This window comes from Anser brachyrhynchus (assembly GCF_964034855.1).
Source record: "Anser brachyrhynchus genome assembly, chromosome: 3".
Lineage (NCBI taxonomy): Eukaryota > Metazoa > Chordata > Aves > Anseriformes > Anatidae > Anser > Anser brachyrhynchus.
The window spans coordinates 33,607,848-33,626,300 of NC_137696.1; the positions used below are offsets into that span (position 1 = coordinate 33,607,848).

General features: G+C 43.0%; 1 protein-coding gene across 2 annotated transcripts in view; it reads right to left on the bottom strand.

Moving 5' to 3' along the window:
• Nucleotides 1-1,350: 1,350 nt before the first annotated feature.
• TMEM247 (transmembrane protein 247) overlaps nucleotides 1,351-18,453 on the bottom strand; it is a 75,307-nt gene continuing 58,204 nt past the window's right edge. For both annotated transcript variants that reach the window (XR_013949666.1, XM_080588254.1), the window contains one exon: nucleotides 1,351-18,431. The gene's annotated coding sequence lies outside the window, so the exon portion shown is untranslated. The remainder of the gene's footprint in view (nucleotides 18,432-18,453) is intronic.

Sequence of the window (18,453 nt, forward strand, 5' to 3'; positions counted from 1 at the left end):
GTCAAACATGGTAATAGACTTGTGATGAGTGACTACAGCAAAGCAAGCTGTAGTCATAGTACCAAGTCACTCTTCTGCTCCCTTCTCTACAGTTTCTCCTACAGCTGATCATATGCATTTTTAATTGCACAGGAGTTGGAAAATCTGGATGGGGGATTCACAACTTCACGCGAAAACAACATGTAGTGTGCGGAGACTCCAGAGAAGCTGGGATTTGACTCACAGGAAGTAGATTTCAAACAGGGGGAAAAAAAAAAATACTGTTCCATGCTGCTCCAAGCTGTTCCATGCTTCCAAGTGCTCCATGAACATGTTTTGATGATTCAAAATTAGGTACAGTGTCAAGATGACATGAGCCATGAGGCAATTTATATCATCTAGAAGTTATGACTAGAAATAAATAAATAAAATCAAACATAAGTGTGAAATGGTGCCATGCACATTGAACCTTCGATCAGTAAGCACGTCAGTAGTAAGGGTGTGAAATGCACTGGATCACACCTAAAGGCAAAGCACCAGGGATCCGCTGCCTACAGAAATCTGGGCCGCAGAAAGCCAGCAGACCTACTCTCTAAGAAAAAAAAAAAATATTTTTTTATTTTTCTGATCATGCCAGTGTTCTGTAGGGCTGGTATAGAACAGGTAGTATGGAAGAGGGCCCCTCCTTCGTGAAGCTGAAATTATGAAGTCTAGTCAAAAGATTTATGTATTTATTTATTGCTGTCTCCTTATAACAAGGAAGAAGAGCTCTAGATCCAAAACAAAACAAAAGAAGTTGCCTTACATGAAATCCAAAGACAATCTAAGCAGTTGGTCACTAGCCTTATTTTTTCCACGAGCTTTATTTTATAGACACCAAGTGGCGTGGAGAAAGAATTTGGAAACTGTGACCTGAAACCTGAAAGAGCACAGAAGTTCATAATGAATGCTGACATCTGCTTAACCTCACACCTCTATTTCTGTTCCTACTACAGCTAGGACTGTCACTGATTTTAATCAGTGTCACAGCCTTTCATACTAAATCTAGAACACAGAAAACTTCAACTTCCAGCTGTAAGTGGAATCAGTGGCAAGGAAAACTGAGGAAAAAAAGAAAGAAGAAACGATACAGCAAAAAAGTTTTACTTTCTGTATTTACTTATCAGTATGACCTGTCTTTAACCCAAACACTATGGTTAATAGGTTTCCTGTAGCCATCATGTGATTAGACAGCTCTTGCACCTGTTAGCATATTTAGGCATGTATTTTTGTGTTAACGGCCAGTGTCTCTTTCTAAATAAGCCACGACTACATTTTAAATTGCTTAAGTCAACTTCCTCAAGCAACCACAAAGTGAGAGGTTCTCGTGGGAAAAAAAAGAAAAAAAAAAAGAAAAGAAAAAAGCGCCAGGCATCAGTTTTCAGTTCAGAAAACCTCAATGAAATCTAAAAATTATTTATCAGAGGAAGGGAAAATAAATTAGAAACTACCCAATCAAAATACAGAATAAAAAATATAGAGGGGGATAATCAGGTCACCAGTGGAAAAAATACCTTTATCTATGTTTTAACTTTGCTTTGAAATGCTTTGCTTTGAAATGCTCTTGCTTTAACAAGATCATCATAGATAACCAGTTTTCTGCAGGTAAACATTATAGTATTAATCTGAAAATGTTCAGAACAATGAAACTAATTTCTGTCTGGGGAGAGGACAGAGTGCTGCTGGTACAGGGCACCTCACCACTAACTGCTGTTACGTGCTTGTACCTGGAAAATAATCTGCAAGGAATAAAAGGGATTTTTTTAAGCAACAGCATAATGGTTTACCCTATTCCACCTTTCCCTTGCGCCTCACAAAGCGTTATCATTAATGCCATTTTCTCTTTCTATATTATGCTTCAGGTACAGATTTCACGACCTTAACTTTTGCTATTCCAAGTAACCCATTTTGGCCCCATCCTCATCCCTACACACTCCTTTTCCAGAGCGCCGGCATGGGAAAAGGCATGCTGAAGAGGCCGAGCTGCACTTCAACAGCAGCCTCCCTGCCCTCCAGGACATCCTGGCTCCTTCCCTGCCAAAGCCCGGGGCGATGCAGCTGCTGCTGGGAGGCTGCAGGGCGGGAGGCTGAGCTTTCGGGGCCTGTGGATGGCGGTGCGCAGAGATGACTGCATCTGTGGTGGTTTTCACTTAAAAGGCTCCTTCTGTTATCAGTCACGTAAAGGTCTATTGATTTCAGTCAGGCTTTATACATACTGTCACACGCGCACATGCGTGCGAAGCGTGGTCATGCTGCATCACATAGCATGCAGCCACTGTGACAGTGAGAAAGCGTTTTTGTTTGTGACCATTGGTACAATGACACAGAAACAACAGCTTTAGTTAAGTGCCTTGTACCAGGGTAGTTCATGGTTCACATGCAGGAGGGAATGGGAAAGACATTCTAACTTGAAATACCACAGCACCGGCAGTACCAGTTCAACCGTATTTGTGGGTTACATAAAAACAGTTCTCTGGAATAGTTGGGGCAATGCAATTTTTCAGTATGGACAAGACCTGAGATGCTATCGGATTATCCGATTCTGCCTTGCCGTAGACTTTGTATTTCCACACAACTCTTGCATGAGCTCTAACCAGCCACAGCCCCGCACCCAGCCTGCTCAAATTGGAGCGAGTGTTTCCTCATACAAGGCTGCTCTGTGCTAAACACGCAACCACCACCCAGCATCGCACGAAAGAGAAAGATTCACAATTTGTGCATTTCTTCCAGCTTGCTTGTTTATTTGGACAAGAATCCATTTCTGCAAACATTGAGGCTGGAAAGCAGATTTGTTTTCGGGGCTGACGTTTGCCCAGGCTGACGAAAAGGCTGGGGGCTCACAAAGAGTTTGGTAACTAGATGATACAGGAGTGGAAGAGGGAACCTGCCAGCTTTCTCCTTGCTACAGAAGAGAGGCTGACACATAACTGGCAGGATAAGCAACCTAATCCACCACAAAGACAAAACTGCGAGTTTGCTACCAACACCAGCAGCAGCAGATAAATCCCTTCAATTTTTGTGCCGAAATCGTGTTAGCCTTCATAAATGCCTCCTATCTCATCTTCCCATGAAGTCACTCACTTCCGTGTATCATTATGGGCTCTGCAACACGCTAGTGACAACCAAGATGCGGTTATGTTGCCTCAGGCAACATCGCTTGATTTCTGGTTTTGAAGTTGCCGTATCTGCTCTGCCTACTAATTACGGTTTTGTACTTACGGTTTAAAGAACGATATTTAAAATAATAGACGGCGAAAGTTGAATTGCTAATATGCAAAAGTAGCTACATTATATTGCCTTGGGTTTCACTATATCATTTTGACAAAGATGATACATGTGTTTCTCAGACATTAAGCATATCGTGTGGCCTGGGATTAACCAGTTGCAGATTTGGATTTTCCTGCTTACTCACATTTTCCCTAGCCATTTATGAAGTTAAAAAAGAAAGCCTCAGGTGTGTTAGATTATGTGATAGAAGTTTGTCTGCACACTCACAGAAGAGCACTGCAATGGCAGGAAGCAGAGCCCCAATAATACCCTGCCCTGACTCCTCCCAGGCCCAGCCCAGGAGCCATCAGCCCATCAGAGGCCAACCTCTGCAAGCCCAGATGAGCAGGAGACAGGTGGGAACCCAAATTAAGGGCTCTAAAGAAGGGACTGCCCATCCAGGGCCCTTGCAGGGCTGTCCCACAGCAGTCTCAGCTCCAGTGTGAGCATAACCAATGACGGCTGATGAGCCAACACTAGGGCACCTTTTGTATGGAAAGGGGTTGCTGCCCGTATGTATGGGATGCAGGGGAAGAGCATTTCAGGATTGCATGAGACTTACTGTGGGATGTTTACAAAGGTATCAGAGGTGGGAAAGGGATGGATTTAGGTCATTTGGGGGTGAACAAACATGGGAAAATAGAGAGACAAAGGGATAAAAAAAGGTCAATCACAACCACCACAACAGGTGGCTGGTTGGTACATTTGTCTGGTCATATTCTGCATGTGAGCAGCATAATCTGTCCCATCTTATTTAATTCATTTTCACCTTTTCCAAGGTGAAGTACTTTCTATTCTTCACGCATGTGCCTGTATGGAGATCCAAGTGCCAGCAACTGGATTCAGCCCATGGGTGGGAACGCCCACGTGTTCGCCGTGCAACAACCCCAGAGTGAGTGCAGGTGTGCGAGTGCTAGCAAAGAGCAAACTGGACTAGCTAATGAGTAGGTAACTGGCCTGGGAGCCAGGGGTGTCTCTGGGGTCAAGAGCATGGGGCCAGGGGAGTCCCTGGCCAGCTCTGTCTATGTGCACATGCATGCAGGAGCGGGGCAGTCTGTACCAGCCACCAGAGCAGGGCTGCAACCTCAGGATGCAGCCACTGCTACTGTCTGTTTGTATGAGTGCTCTGTGTGCCTCTGGGATCTGTGTGGCCAGTCATGTATATATGCGGTGTGTACGTGTGCTGTGGGCATGTGCTTTCTGGGAAGACACAGTCAGCCCTGCTCCTGGTTGGACCTGGGGCCATGCAGACGCAGCAGCCTTGCCTATCTCAGGACATCGCAACCATCACCACATATTTTCCCCTAGCAAGGTATTTTTTTCTAAATTACTACTACTCATATGGAAATTGTTGGCCCTAGTCCATACCACAAACACATTTTATAATATATTCTATTTCCCAAAGAGAGAGCTGTACGCTACAAATTACTGTTTCAGCACCCTACCTTCTCAAGTCCATTCTCACCTTTAAAAATAAAAAATAGTGCAGTGGCTACTACACTAATAAGTCTCTGGAACTTAGATCAAGACAACTTAACAGGCAACAAAATAAGTCATGACAAAGAGAACCATCTATTTTCCACAGGAAAGAGCAGATGTGTTTGCTGTTCACCAGCAACAACTCCCTCATCAGGGATCACGATGGACCTCCCCGTCTCTTAATTTATTCACCATCAGGCCTATGGGCCACAGCCCTTAAGAGATGAGAACTAGACATTCAACACTAAACACAGTGAAAACTCTGCCTGAGAAGTGTGCAGCCTACATAAACAGGAAAGGAAACGCAGGCAGGGAGAGGCAGAGTGCCTTTCCCCAGGTCATACACCAGGTCCTTGACAGAGCCAGAAATAGAGCTCTGGCTTCCTGAGCCCCCTCCAGCGTGGCCCACCTGGTCTCCCATGTGGGTAGGTCGCAGACAGCGCTCTCATGCAGCGACACTGCTCCAGACATCGGTGGAGAACAGAGCAGCAGCAACCCCACAGGAGCTCTGTCTGTACTCTTTTCAGGAACAGAAGTTTCAAGCAGGAGGAATTAGGCTAGAAGGCATTATATTGCAATGACCGTATATTAATATTCTTTACTCCCAATCTGTTGTCTACCCTTTTCTGGATAGCATTTAAGGGATTTGTTTTGCACAATGAATTCATAGTTCCTTCTCACATTTAACAGTCTATTTTTATCAGCAGACAACATCACCACAGGGCCTAGTTATACGACTACTAGGAAAAGCTCCTATTTTTAACACTAATAAAACAAAAAACATAGCACATAAAGAAATCACTCTACTAGACAAACATTAACCAAAATATATAGCATCACTGTAGCTGCTTACAGGCACTTCATCCTAGAAGTGACTGTTAGTCACTTCTGCAACTGATTTGAAGTAGAAAAAAATAATTCTCTACATATTTAACATGATGACACTTGCAGTCACTGAAATGAATGCTGGGGTCCCAAGCCTATTTATCCACAAGCAAAATTCATCAGGAAGGGTAAGAAACAGATCTGAATTTGCTTTTCTGGGCCCTTTTCTGCAAGATGTAGGGCAGCAGTTGGCTTTAAGTAACTCAAAAATCAGAACCATAGGTGGTGGAATCTCATTTAAGGTTGGCATCTGCATCATATGCAGCAGCATATGTACCCAGTACACCGCTGCATATCCCCAAGCCTATGTGGTGGTGTTAACACAATATGAAGTAGGTGGTTTGGTTTCAGTTTTCTTATCTCTATAGAGCAGAAGGATTTGGAGGAGGGGCTGAATAGTAACCCAAAAGAACTTATAAATGCAGTTTGCTCTTAAGCCTTGGGGTTTCTTCCTCTTCCAAAACTAGTCCACCTAAGCTCAAAATCCTTCTCCCTCTCTCCCAGGTTTGAGCTGATTATATGCATGTTATTCACTGGTCGCATATCATTACCTCTCTTGGCAGTAACAACACACAGCCATTCAAGTACATAAAAAGCGCAACATTTGTGAACGCACAGCGCCTTGGGCTGGTTGTCCCCACAGAGGATGAAGGCTCCCATCACCCCATCCCAGCTCCAGTCCTCCCTGCAGGAAGCAGCTCCCTGCACACAGCAAAGAAACTCACTCAAAAAGTCACCAATTTGAGACACACTACTTCTATTTGGCTAAACCTTGTCATTCTCCTCAAACACCAGGCAACACTGGGGCAGAAGAATGAAGGATGGCATGTTTCGATGATGTACATACAGCCTGGAGTAAACCCAAATAAATTAATAATGTTACACCTGGGCAGTTAGCTGCGCTCGCTGACTATTAGCATGAGGCTGTGAGCCAAGTGCCATTAACCTCCAAGGCATATCGTTATTAGACCATAACACCCAACCTGTCATGTCTCATTGTTTCATTAACACAGTTCTGGAAAGCCTCTAATAGAGTCAGGGAAACTGTTGCCTCAAAATTAGCAGAGATTACAAGATTTTGCACGTGGGTACTGAAGAGAAGAAAAGGAAGTTTATTACAATAATTTTAAGGGCATTAGAGATAACGGCGATAATTTTGTTTCTGATCTAAAGCTCACTGAAGTCAGCAAACAGGCTCCTACTCTTTTATTCTGAAAGAGTGATTATTATAAATATGATTCTCCCCTACTCATTTCTTAAATTAAATTAGAAGTTGCCCAGCCCAGAAGAAACCTGTAATGCATGTACCAAAATATTTGCATGGCTGACAAGCTCTGTCTTTGAATCTTTATGAAAGGCATATAATTGTGCTTAATGCAATTTATTTGTCATTAAAGAAATAAGCTTTGATCCAAACATCTTTGCAGAGATCCAAGAAACTAGAACTCCAGGTCTATTTTAAAGCATTGTGCATTTAACATTCATTCCTTTCCTTATCTTATTAGGAAATTGATTCCCTAGTAGATTATGGAAGTATAACAAAGGGAAAAGTGTTATACTTACTTAACTGTATTAATACTTCAAATTATAGTTGGGCCAGGTTTATGTTTGTTTTAAGAAGAGACACTGTCAAATAATTTAAACCAAAAATCTGGCACAAAGATTATTGACCACTCCACCACCCTGTAAAGTTAGATAGTATCAAACCAAGTAGGTTTCCATGTTTCACTCAGTCCCAAATGTCAACAGACAAATAAAAACAAGAACTATACTAGGAAAGAAAGAAAAGGACCATTTTTAAAATGTTAATGGAAACACTGTCATGACAGATTTTAATGATAGTGGCAACTTGTCTGCGTTTAAATAACTCTGCAGTGTGTGAATGGCCAACACAGGCATTGCACTCATACCCACAAGGGAGGAATCAGCATAGCTGGGGGGCTTTTTTTGGTTGATTTTTGAGAAAGAGTGTCTGATTTCTTTCTTTCCTTTTTTGGTTTGAGCAAGACATAAGCAAAGCAAATGCTCCAGAAAGTGATCAGCTGAACAAAAATTTAAAAAAAGAAAAAAAGAAAAAAAGAAAAAACCTTCTGTAATAGAAAAAGTTGGGTTTTGTTCCCCCTGCCAAATGCCTCTAGGAAACTCTGTGGGAGTTGGGACATTCATCTCCCAGAATCTGGCCCCTAACGAGGAATTACACAGGCCAAGCCAAGAACAGGGGAAGAGCAAAAAAGGAAAGCAATTTCTACACTGATTGTGAAATAATCCGGATCATCTAATTTCCTATTACTCATTTAAAATATTTCTTTAAACAGAGGAAAATTACTTAGTCATAAAGTGACTTAAAAAAATAAAAGCACTTAAAACCACACTAATTTTACTTTTAAACTGGTTCTTACCATGTAAAAATTAGTTATTTTGATATTCAGAAAAAAAAAATCACAATGAAATCAAAACACCCATATTGGATGGCATCCTCTCTCAGACACATCAGTCTCTGAAGCCCAGGTAGCCTGATTCTGACCCTAGTAAATACCAGCTGCTTGGAGAAACACTTTAGACTAGCACAAGCATGTGGTAATGCTTCACAAGATTATTCTTCCAGGGCCAACACTGTTCACAGCTCTGAGACTCCTCAAACACAGGACTCAAATGCATGTCAAAGTTCTACCACCTCTAGGCTCTGCTCAGCATCCTAGATACTGCTACAAATCACCATCCTTACCCCAGGACTCCCTAAATTTTTTTAACTCCATCTGAATTTCATATGGTAAGCAGCAGCAAGCAATGAAGTCCTACTCATCTTCCCATGGCCTGTAGCGTAAGTCTTTCATCCATCCTTTCTTAGTGGCACCTTTCCCAATGAAAAAAAAAAGTCCAATATCTATCTGCTGTTACAAAGAAGCTGGTCAGAACCTTTGACAATCACTACTGCTCTGCTCTGAACCTTCTCTAGCTCTAATCTGCCTTCTCTGATGTGGAGCAGACCTTAGCCATTTTCTGTGCTGTTGGCTTCTGACCATTTATCCCATCATTTGAAGCCTCAATGCAATTGTCAACAGCGGAACCAAAGAATCCTCAAGAAAATCAGTAGTGAGGAGAGTACTGGATTTTGCACTCACGATTTTGCAGGGTTCGTCATTCTTTAAGAAAAAGAGAAGCAAACAAAATTCTCCCTCTAAGTTGTCTAGTGTTTAAGTGAAGGCAAGTCAGATTTCTTAACCAGTGAATACTTGAAAGGCAAAGGAAAAAAAATAAGAGAGACATTCCTGGAGCAGAAACACTGACACAAACACTTCTGTTTAGCTAAATGAAGTTTTTAGAAGTACAATGCTAGTCTGAATTATTATTCATATGAAGATCCTTTTAGTCCAATCTGACTGATATGGGAATTGCCATGCTGTAAAGATATATTAGAATGTCTGCACAGTAAAAGCAGCTCAGGCCCAGTGAATTTGTTTCTAGAATACCCTTGTTAATTTCCCCCATCTCAAAAAGAGTCTCAAATACAATCACCAGTCTCCTAAGAGAAAAAAATCCACTCTGGGAAGTCTGTTTTTCATTTGTTTTTAAGCAACAACCAGTGCATGTCTTTGAGAGTGTCCCAAGAGGTAAACTTGGGCTTCTTGTCCCCAAATGGAAGGACAGAATTAGCTGCTTCGGCAGGCATTTTCCACTCCTTTCCTTAGATTCATTGTGAGCTCTCCAGGGAGAAGATTACAGAAGTAGATGAGGAAATCATGTGTATAAGGATGTGATGGGGGCAGGGGGATGGAAATGTCAGGGTATGAACTGCATTCCCCTCATCCCATGATGATCACTGGCCAGATCTTGCAGCAGCATCCACAGGCTTGTAGCTGCTGTCAGACCCAGCAGTAGCTCAGGAATAACTTTGTCTGTGGAGCAACTGAGTCCAGGCAGAAATATAAAATAGAGCTCCATCAGAACAGCACCAGTAAGCAAGGAACACCAGCTTCACGGGGTCTGGGTTATGACTCAGGGACAGTTTCAAGTCCTTCAGATCTGACCCCAAACTGAGAGAACACCAGAAAAGTCCAGGAACTTTGCATATACCTGGAGAGCACAGGTCCAGGCCACTGGCACAGTCTTCAGGGAACAGTTGTAGCTGTGACAACATTTTAAAAAGCTGTAGAAGTTCAGCCACAGATGCAGAGATGAAGCATTCATAGCATGCATTCTAATAATTTCTGTTTATACAGTTTAGAAAAAAAAGTAACTCGAACTAATTCCTTTTTATGTGGGAATCTGCTCTGGTTTAACTCAAAGGTCATTTTTAAGTCTGTGTGCATTTACAGTGCTAGACAAATATTTGTCAAATGTACAGGCTGCTGGTCTCATTTGAAAGATAAAGGTTATGGGGGAGGAGGGGAGAGAAAAAAAACACCCAGCCAGTGCAGAACACAGAACTGAATGAACCTTAAGGAAAAGCATCCATCTGTCAGACCATGACACATTCCTGTTAGCAGAGACTGCCACCTTTTGGGGAACAGCTTGAGAGACCGAGCAGAAAAGAGGATGCTTCATTTCCAGTCCTGGTTCCTTATTTGTCTGAATGTCAACAGAGTCAAATAGTTTTAAATTTCTCAGCTAACTTCCAGCAGAGGAAAAAAGAACATTTCCAAGAGGATCCCTGAACACCACTAGTTTCTTTTTCTGTAGCTCTTAAAAAGAAGCATTTTTACAGTCTTTTCATCTCAGCTGCTGCTACTGTTTTTGAATCTGTTAGCCACTTTCAATCAAACTGGGCACAGGGGAAATATCTCAGATAAAATTCCAGCTTTCTTCCTGAGAAACAGAATATGAGAAGATGAGCTACACTCAAATTCATGCCTCATTAAGGGAAAGTGGAGGAGGAACGTATTACATATACGTTGGTAGCAGCCAGTCAAGCAGTATGGATGTGGTTTTCCACTAATCACTGCAAATATACTTTCTTATCCCAGACCCAGCACCGAGCTCAGGCACACAAAAAAGGAACAAATTGGGGTCATTGTTGTAGGTAAGCAAGGAGGGAAATAGATCACAAGTCAATAGGACTCAAATGTCGTTGTCAGCGCCACTCTTTTGGCAGCTTGCCTTGCCAATACACAGGGACAGAGGCTACAATAAGGGAGACAACTATATACTCTTCACTCTTTGGAAGTGCTTTGTATGGATGTTTTTATATCATCTACAAAATATAATTAAGAAACAAACAAACAAAAAAGCAGATACTGGCTTAGGATTCTTGGACGTATTACTTTCAGTCTGATATCAAAATAGGTCATCAGATTCCAAAAAAAAACGTTTGAGTAATGCAGAAAACTGAGCTGTTGTAAAAACCTTACAACATCTGTTGAAGTAGAAACAGCAGTCAATCATTTCTGCTGTCTTCCTTACTCCTCTTACCAGAAGAGGCTTTGTTTTTATTCTCCCCTTTTCAATCCGTCTGCTCCATTTCAATCTCAGTTTCACAGAGGCTTCGGGTATATTAGGTTCTTACAGGAGTCGTGACAATAGGTAGGGAAAAGAAAGACAGCCTTAATACCTTTAGGGAGGGACAGGCTACAGCCAGAGCTCAACCATATTATTCAGCACAAGAAACTACAGGAAACCAGATGCCAGTCAGTAGTTCCAAGAACTTACAGTTGCATGTCTGCTGCCTGCTTTGACTGGTGAACACTATCTCACAATGCAATCTGTAGCTGCACCCTGCTGTGACCACCCCCTCTTGACCCACCTTTTTTGTTATTGTTTCTATAAGAAACACAGTCTTCAAAAACATCATTGGTTCTCTCTCGTTTACTTTCTCAGACCAGAAACCCTGTAGTTTCAGAGAATGACAGAAACCTCCTGTACAGTTGCCCTGGTTAATGACACCAAGCCGTACGTTTCACATGAACCTGCCCATCACTGGCTGACTAAACCACCCTACAAGCCCATAAGATGCTCTCCTCTAACACCATAAAGGGAGACTGATGATATTGTCCTTCAGAAGGTCAAACAGGCTCAAGTTGCTCCAGTGGAGGCTTAGATTAGATATTATGAAGAGTTTCTTCATGGAAAGGCTGGTTAGACATCGAAACAGGCTGCACAGGGAAGTGGTGAAATCCCTGTCCCTAAAGGTGTTTGAGACACATGGACATGGTGCTTAGGGACATCATTTAGTAGTAGAATTAGCCGTGTTAGGTTGATGGTTGGACTTGATGATCTTAAGGGTCTCTTCCAACCTAGATGATTCTATGATTCTAAGTTCAAAAGTCCCTACATTTTGCCCTTATACTACAAAAGGGAATATGAAAAAAAAAAACAAAACACCACAACTGTGATTCAATCCATCTTAGAACAACTTATCCCAGCAAGTCTTTACTGAGCAGCCGTCACCTACTAAGCTGCTACCTCCTCATCCTCTTCCTCTTTCTCCTCGTCCCCAGCTGCATTTATGCAAAACTCGATCTTGATGTAGAGGAACAGTGGAGACTGAGATGTTAATAATCCTGAAGAGAATTACTGGGACGGTGAATGGAAAAAATGACATCGAGGCTGAGGGGACAATGAAAGTCACACAAGAGGCTCAATGCTGAAAGGGACAGAACAGAAAACTATTCAGACAGTATGAGAAATGTTGCTTGTAGGGATCACGCCTCCCCATTCCTTCCTTCTCAATTTATACGAAAAGAAGCAGCAGGAGCATTTCTGGATACAGAGGGTGTTGGAGAAGGAAGGACATTGACACAGCCACATCAGACCCAACATATCAGTGGAGCAGACGCTAAAAGACACCCTGATCTTCCTGTGCTTCTGCTTTTCCTCCCCAGCCAGAAAGAGAATACAAGAGAATAAGCCTTGCCTGGTATTCACCTGAGGCATGCCAAGACCTCAGTGGTTAGAAACCACAGCACTAGTGGCTTGTTAGCTACAAACTACCACAGTATTTTAGAAGTGGAAGCCTATGTAGAAATTCCAAATCGAAGCCAAATCTTGCAGCAGCAATTCTAGTTTGGATCCTATCAGGATGGCATTTGTTATAATTCTGGTGCTCGAAAAGCACCGCAAGAACAACTGATCTTAAAAGATTCGTTCTGGTTTAGCTTAAAGTCTAAAGTGTCTTAGTGAAGGATACTCCTAAAACTTGCTATTAGAGCAACTACAGACTCGGTACCTCTGAATTAAGGATTGAGGCCATAATAATTTTCCACCTCCTGCAGGCTTATGAAAGAATATGCTCCTGCCACCACAGGAAAGCATTCTCAAACATCAGCGTGTGCAAAAAGAACAAAAGTTGGGCATTTTCTAGTGTTGATTGACAGAAGAGGAGATTGTTCATGCTACAAGAAGAACACAAAAGGTAATATTTCACCCTTGAAAAACTACTCTTGTCAGAGACAGAAATTCGCGGTACCCTTTATAGTTGGACATCTTTGAAAGACACTACAACTTTGGTGAACCAACAAGAGTTAATCAATTCGTTTCCTTGTTCTCCTGGGTGGGAGGGGGGGAGAAGCATTTTTCCCTTTGAAATTACTGAAGCAGAACTGACAACAGACACTCTTTCAGTGAGCTGAAGAACACTGTTAGGAATACATGATGCTCAAAGGCTTTTTTAAAATCCTTGTCCATCCCAGACACCAAAGCAAAAGCAAACTGAGCTGATCCTAAGTTTCCAGTATTCTATTAAGAAGCTAATAACAACATTATCCTAGACAAGCCAGAAAGTAATTTAGCCCCTCATGATTCTCAACCTGAAGGTAGGTAGGCTCACTCTGAGAAAATGTCTCTGAAAAGAAGTTTAATTGCCACAATCTTATTGAGCTGTTTACAGCACTGCTCTGGATTGCCTCCCTTCTGAAAGCCTTAATATCCTCTACCTGTTGGTTCACTCATACTGCCAAGGGTATATTTGGCTTGCCCAGCAACATGAACATGTGCAAGAATCTCTCCTCTGACCTTGGGATATCCTATAGAATGGGGCAAAATCAGGCTGCCTGGCAATGTTCCAAAAGAGTAAAATGGACAAGCCCCTAGGCCAGCAGAAATATTCAAATGCATTTTCTCCTTAAAACAAGCAATAAGCTACTCACGGAAATCTATCAAGGCAGGCTATAGCAGCAAGCTAGGAGAATGCTTTGCAAATCAGCCGCAACAAATTTGTGTCGCCTTAGATCACCAGAAGGACTTTGTTTTTTTAAAACAAACAGAAAAGCACAAACCAAAAACACTTCCTTTGACAGATGAATTAAATAAACATTTTCTGTCCTAGGCACCAGAACTAGGCTGGATAAACGGGTCGACCAGCCTAACTTGCCAGTCCAGTTAAATGTTAACAAACATTTCAGCATTATTTTAGCCAAAGACAACTTTATGCCCAAATGTCTTCTTGGTCCCCCTGTCAGATTATTAAGATGATGTTACTTGAAACCTTTAAGCAGAATATGACTTCAAATTGTATTTGATCAGTTAAGGAAGGCATATACAATGATACATACTAAAACAGGGTAAATTTTCTTATGGCGTTAAGGCAGTTAAATATTAAAATCCTTTCAAAAATTCAGTGAGGTTTGGTCATCTACATCCCTTCAGCTCCTTGGAATTCTGCGCTCCCTACATTTAAGCAGTTTTTCTGAAAGATATTGTCTCTTTAACCCTTCATCAGCCTCCCTTGTTCCCAAATTGGGATGTGTGAGCACATGTAAGAAAAGAAAGTCACCTGGGGTGAAGGTGGCAGAAAGTGTTTAGCATTATTTTGAAACTTGCTAGAGTTTCCTCTAAAAACAGCACCAACATTTTAAAAACGACGTAAAAGCAAGGGTCAGTTACAAAGCAGAGGTTTGCAAGGAAGACTACTGTGAGACACCTATGTGAGCACAGTGCAGCAGCTGATAGTCTCCAAGAGAGGGCAGTCTTAGACTAGCGATGATTCACAGACAAGGATTTATTGTTACACCTGTTCCCTGCCCCCGTTTTATACTATGTATCTAAGAAGCTTGGTGTTTAAATGGCACTGTCCGTCAGAAAAAAATTGTCTAGGCCAACACTTACCAGTTAACCTCCTGCAAGCTTCAAAGGGGAGGGGAATATTTCCTTTCTACTGCACATGGATCTCAGTCCAAGAAAAAAAAATATATAGTTAAGCACATCCTCATCTTCAAATATATGATTAATTCTACAGCAGCCAACTGCATTTCTCTTACTTCAGAGTTCACCAGCAGTTAGATCAGGGTGGGAGGCAATCACACAGATTCTGCAAGACCAAATACCAGCGAAGCAAAAATAATGGGGGGCGGAGAACACCACTGATAAAGCAGTTTCCTGCAAAGACAAAGGTTCTTCCAGGCTTTTTTGTTTGTTTGTTTTTAAAGTCACTATCATACAGCTAAACTAAGCCAGCCCTGCTGTCTGTTTTCATTTCTAAACAGATATTTTACCACTTAAGTAATCGGAGAGATAAAACTAAAGCAAATCAGAGTCTTCCTAACCTTTCTTCAGATCCTTAATAAAGACAGACTGGAAAAGTCAGCCCCAAAATACAGTCCAGTAGCTTCTTTCTTGCCAGCGAGCAGACTGCCTTCTAGAAAGAGGCCAAAGCTTTCCACCAACACCCACTGCTTCCAGTCTCTCCATGCTTTAGAGTCATCATTTGGATATTTGTACTTCCAGCCTATGCACCAGCTAATCGAATCATAGAATACCCCGAGTTGGAAGGGACCCACAAAGATCACTGAGTCCAACTCCTGGGTCTGCAAAAGTCAGATTGATGATGGTGGTTCCCAGGACCCAGAGAGATCCCATATTTATGGGTGTTGAGGGTAACCACTACAAGGTAAGCTGGTTGGAAGTAACCCAACTTCTGTGCAGTATTTATCTCTATTTACACCAATGCTGAGGGCAGAGCCACCAGCTGAAGTGCAGGAAACAGCATGCAGAGCTGAGGGGACCAGGGGCAGCAGTCAAACAGCAGCTCTCCAAGGAGAGGCACGGGCTGTCCTTCAGGAGCACTGGACAAACACTTAAGAAACTAGAGATAGAGGAACAGCTGTGAGCACAGTACTACTTTACATCATCTAAGTAACAGGATCCTGATTCATACACAAGTACCCTGCTGGGTCCTTTAGTCCAACTAGGCACACCAACACTTAGCCGCCATGAGACTTATCTGCTGTTGCCTTCTAGGTGGCAAAGCTCACAGGTGTGTTCACCCCACTCAGTAAAACTGGAGTCCAGTGAATTCCACTCCTGCAACCACAATCACCCTCAGCATCGTACAGATGCACCTCTTTTCTTTCCTCTCTCTGTCCCAAGCATCCACATGAAACTATTTTTGTCTATGTTGGTGAGCAATTTCATTAAAAGGGGAACTAAGATGGTGAAAGAGGTCACTTCCCCTCCCTTCCCCCCCCCCAGTAAGGCTAGTCCACGTGGATATCAGGAGTTTCAGAGACTTCTGTGACATGAAGTTAAGATAAAGATTGAGAAAAAACAGCAGTGAAACTTTTGGGGTAAAAATGCAGGAGGAAAGATGTCTTAAATGAAAAGTTCTTAACTATGATTTCAAGGCTGCAAAAGAAAGCAAACAAGGACTTATTTTCTTGCTTTACTTGCTGAAGTACTCAAAAAAGAAAGCTCCACCCCAAAGAAAGCAAGAAAACACCACCAGGTTCTGCTGTCCACAGAAGAATACCATGGGAAATAGCGAACCACTTTGATCAAAGTTGCTACCCAGTGTGAATATCTGGCAAGTTTTGTGGCTGTAATGGGACTTTTTAAAGCCATACTATCCCATCAGACTCTACAGTACTTGAAGTACTTTTTGAAAGCCAGAACAGCTAACCCAGCTACCACTGAGGTTAACAGCATGATTTCCACTGGTTTCAGTGAAAGTTGGACCAGGCTATAGCAGTAGTAAGGTCCTTGGAAGAAAGCACCAATGAAGTCTCTTTAATTTCTCTTCACAGCAACAAGGTAACTACAAATCTCAGGAGATTTTATCTTTTAAGCCAAAGGACCATTTCAGTAACACCCACCCGAAGTTGTGTGTTTCTATTAGATTAAGAGCGGATGAGTCCATGAAGTGCTAAGCAACTTGTTTGGAGCTTGGGAACTGTAGAAGAAAGAAGTCCCCAAAGCATGGAGTTCATTAACCTAACCACAGCATTACAAACATTGATTTTTAAGGAAATGCCAAGAACACTATTGCTTCTACTGACATTGTATCTCCAGAGAGGTAAAGTGCCTTGCTTTTTAACACCTAACACACATCAAAGATAGCCCTTATACACCCAAAGCACAGACAAAAGGGTAATTCAAGTACATTTCTGTAGTTTAGGTCAAATGGGTGTTTTAAAACACAACAAATGATGTTCAAGTCCTGAGATTGCAGGCATAAGGCTGCCCTAAGGAGCCAGAGCCCACACCTGGCTGTGACTGGTCGCAACCCACATGCAAGCACTTACCGGTTCAGGCCTCACCCCCCACCCCTGAGGGGAAGGGCAAGCCACCTGCACACAAAGACAAACCCTTTTAAACACCCTAGGTTTGTACTTAGGGGAGTCATTCCCATAATTGTAATGCAACAAGAAGCCCACCTCATCCCATACAACCTACAAAGCAGTTCATAAAGCTGAAGGCAGCAGGCAGGACCTAGAACATTTTTCTCCAGCACAGTTAGTGTTAAAAGAGCATCAGAAGACCTGAAAGTTTCTTCTCCCAACGGACCCAAAGTACATACAGCATACCTGGAAACTGGCTGCTCATCACTACTAGCAAGCAGCCTTTAAACCAGTCCCAAAAGATTTGGAGCAAAAGTGCCCATTCCAGGACAACAGCAACCTGTTACACCACAAGCAGAACAGCACCTGACTCTTTACCACAGACAATTTGCTAACTGAAATCAGGTGCGCAGGAGGCCCCCCCCACACACCTGGCCTTACTGCAACGCCTTCCTGCTCCGTGCCAGCCTGGCTCGCAGGGGCAGGGAGCACCTGAGCACACAGGTGCTGCCCAAGCATTGCTGCAGCTCAGTGAGAATCATTCCTTTTTCTGCTGCCTCTCCTCATAACAGCGATTTGGAAATAGTTTTCCCCAAATTATTACAGGTTTCTTACCTTGGTAACACCTATCCTGGGACTGCATAGCTGGAAATAGGCGAAATAACTTCACGGTCCTAAGAGTATGAAAACCACCTACAGCATCCCCTCCCCTCGTACAGAGGGTTTCATGCCACTCATCCATGCGTCTTAACGAAGCTCTCCGAGGTTTTTGTGTCCCACGCTCCCGGGGATGCCCGGTAACTCCCCTTGGGCTGTCACTCCCATTGCTCTCGAGCAGCCTGCCCCTAAGAGCAGCCTGCCCCTACCTTGCCTTGCTCCAGGGGGCCGGGCTAGACTCCCGGTGCCGTGCCGGGCTACTGCGGTGCTGCTGGGCTTGTCCCGTGCTTGTCCCGGGGCATCCTGCACCCGCTGCCCTACACGGAGCTGCTAAGACGGAGGCGGGTGCAGAGCGGGGCTTTGTGACTTCCCTGCCTGCTACAGCGACGTGAGCAAGTGCAGGGCTCTTGCAGTCTCTCAGCTGAATTTCGCTGGTAATGCTCAGTGTAATGTGGTTTTAATGTCGCGCAGCTGAGACAATGAAAGCAAGCAGTGTTACCGGTGTGCTTACCCTCTTTCCGCTGGGGTTCGTCTGACCTGCTGAACTTTGCAGGGTTGGCACTGAAAACAGCGGGTGGTCTTCAGGCACGATCTCCCTTTCTGCTGCAGGTCTCGTCTTTCTCTCTCCTTAGCCTTCTACTGCAGTGAAAAAAGCAGAGGG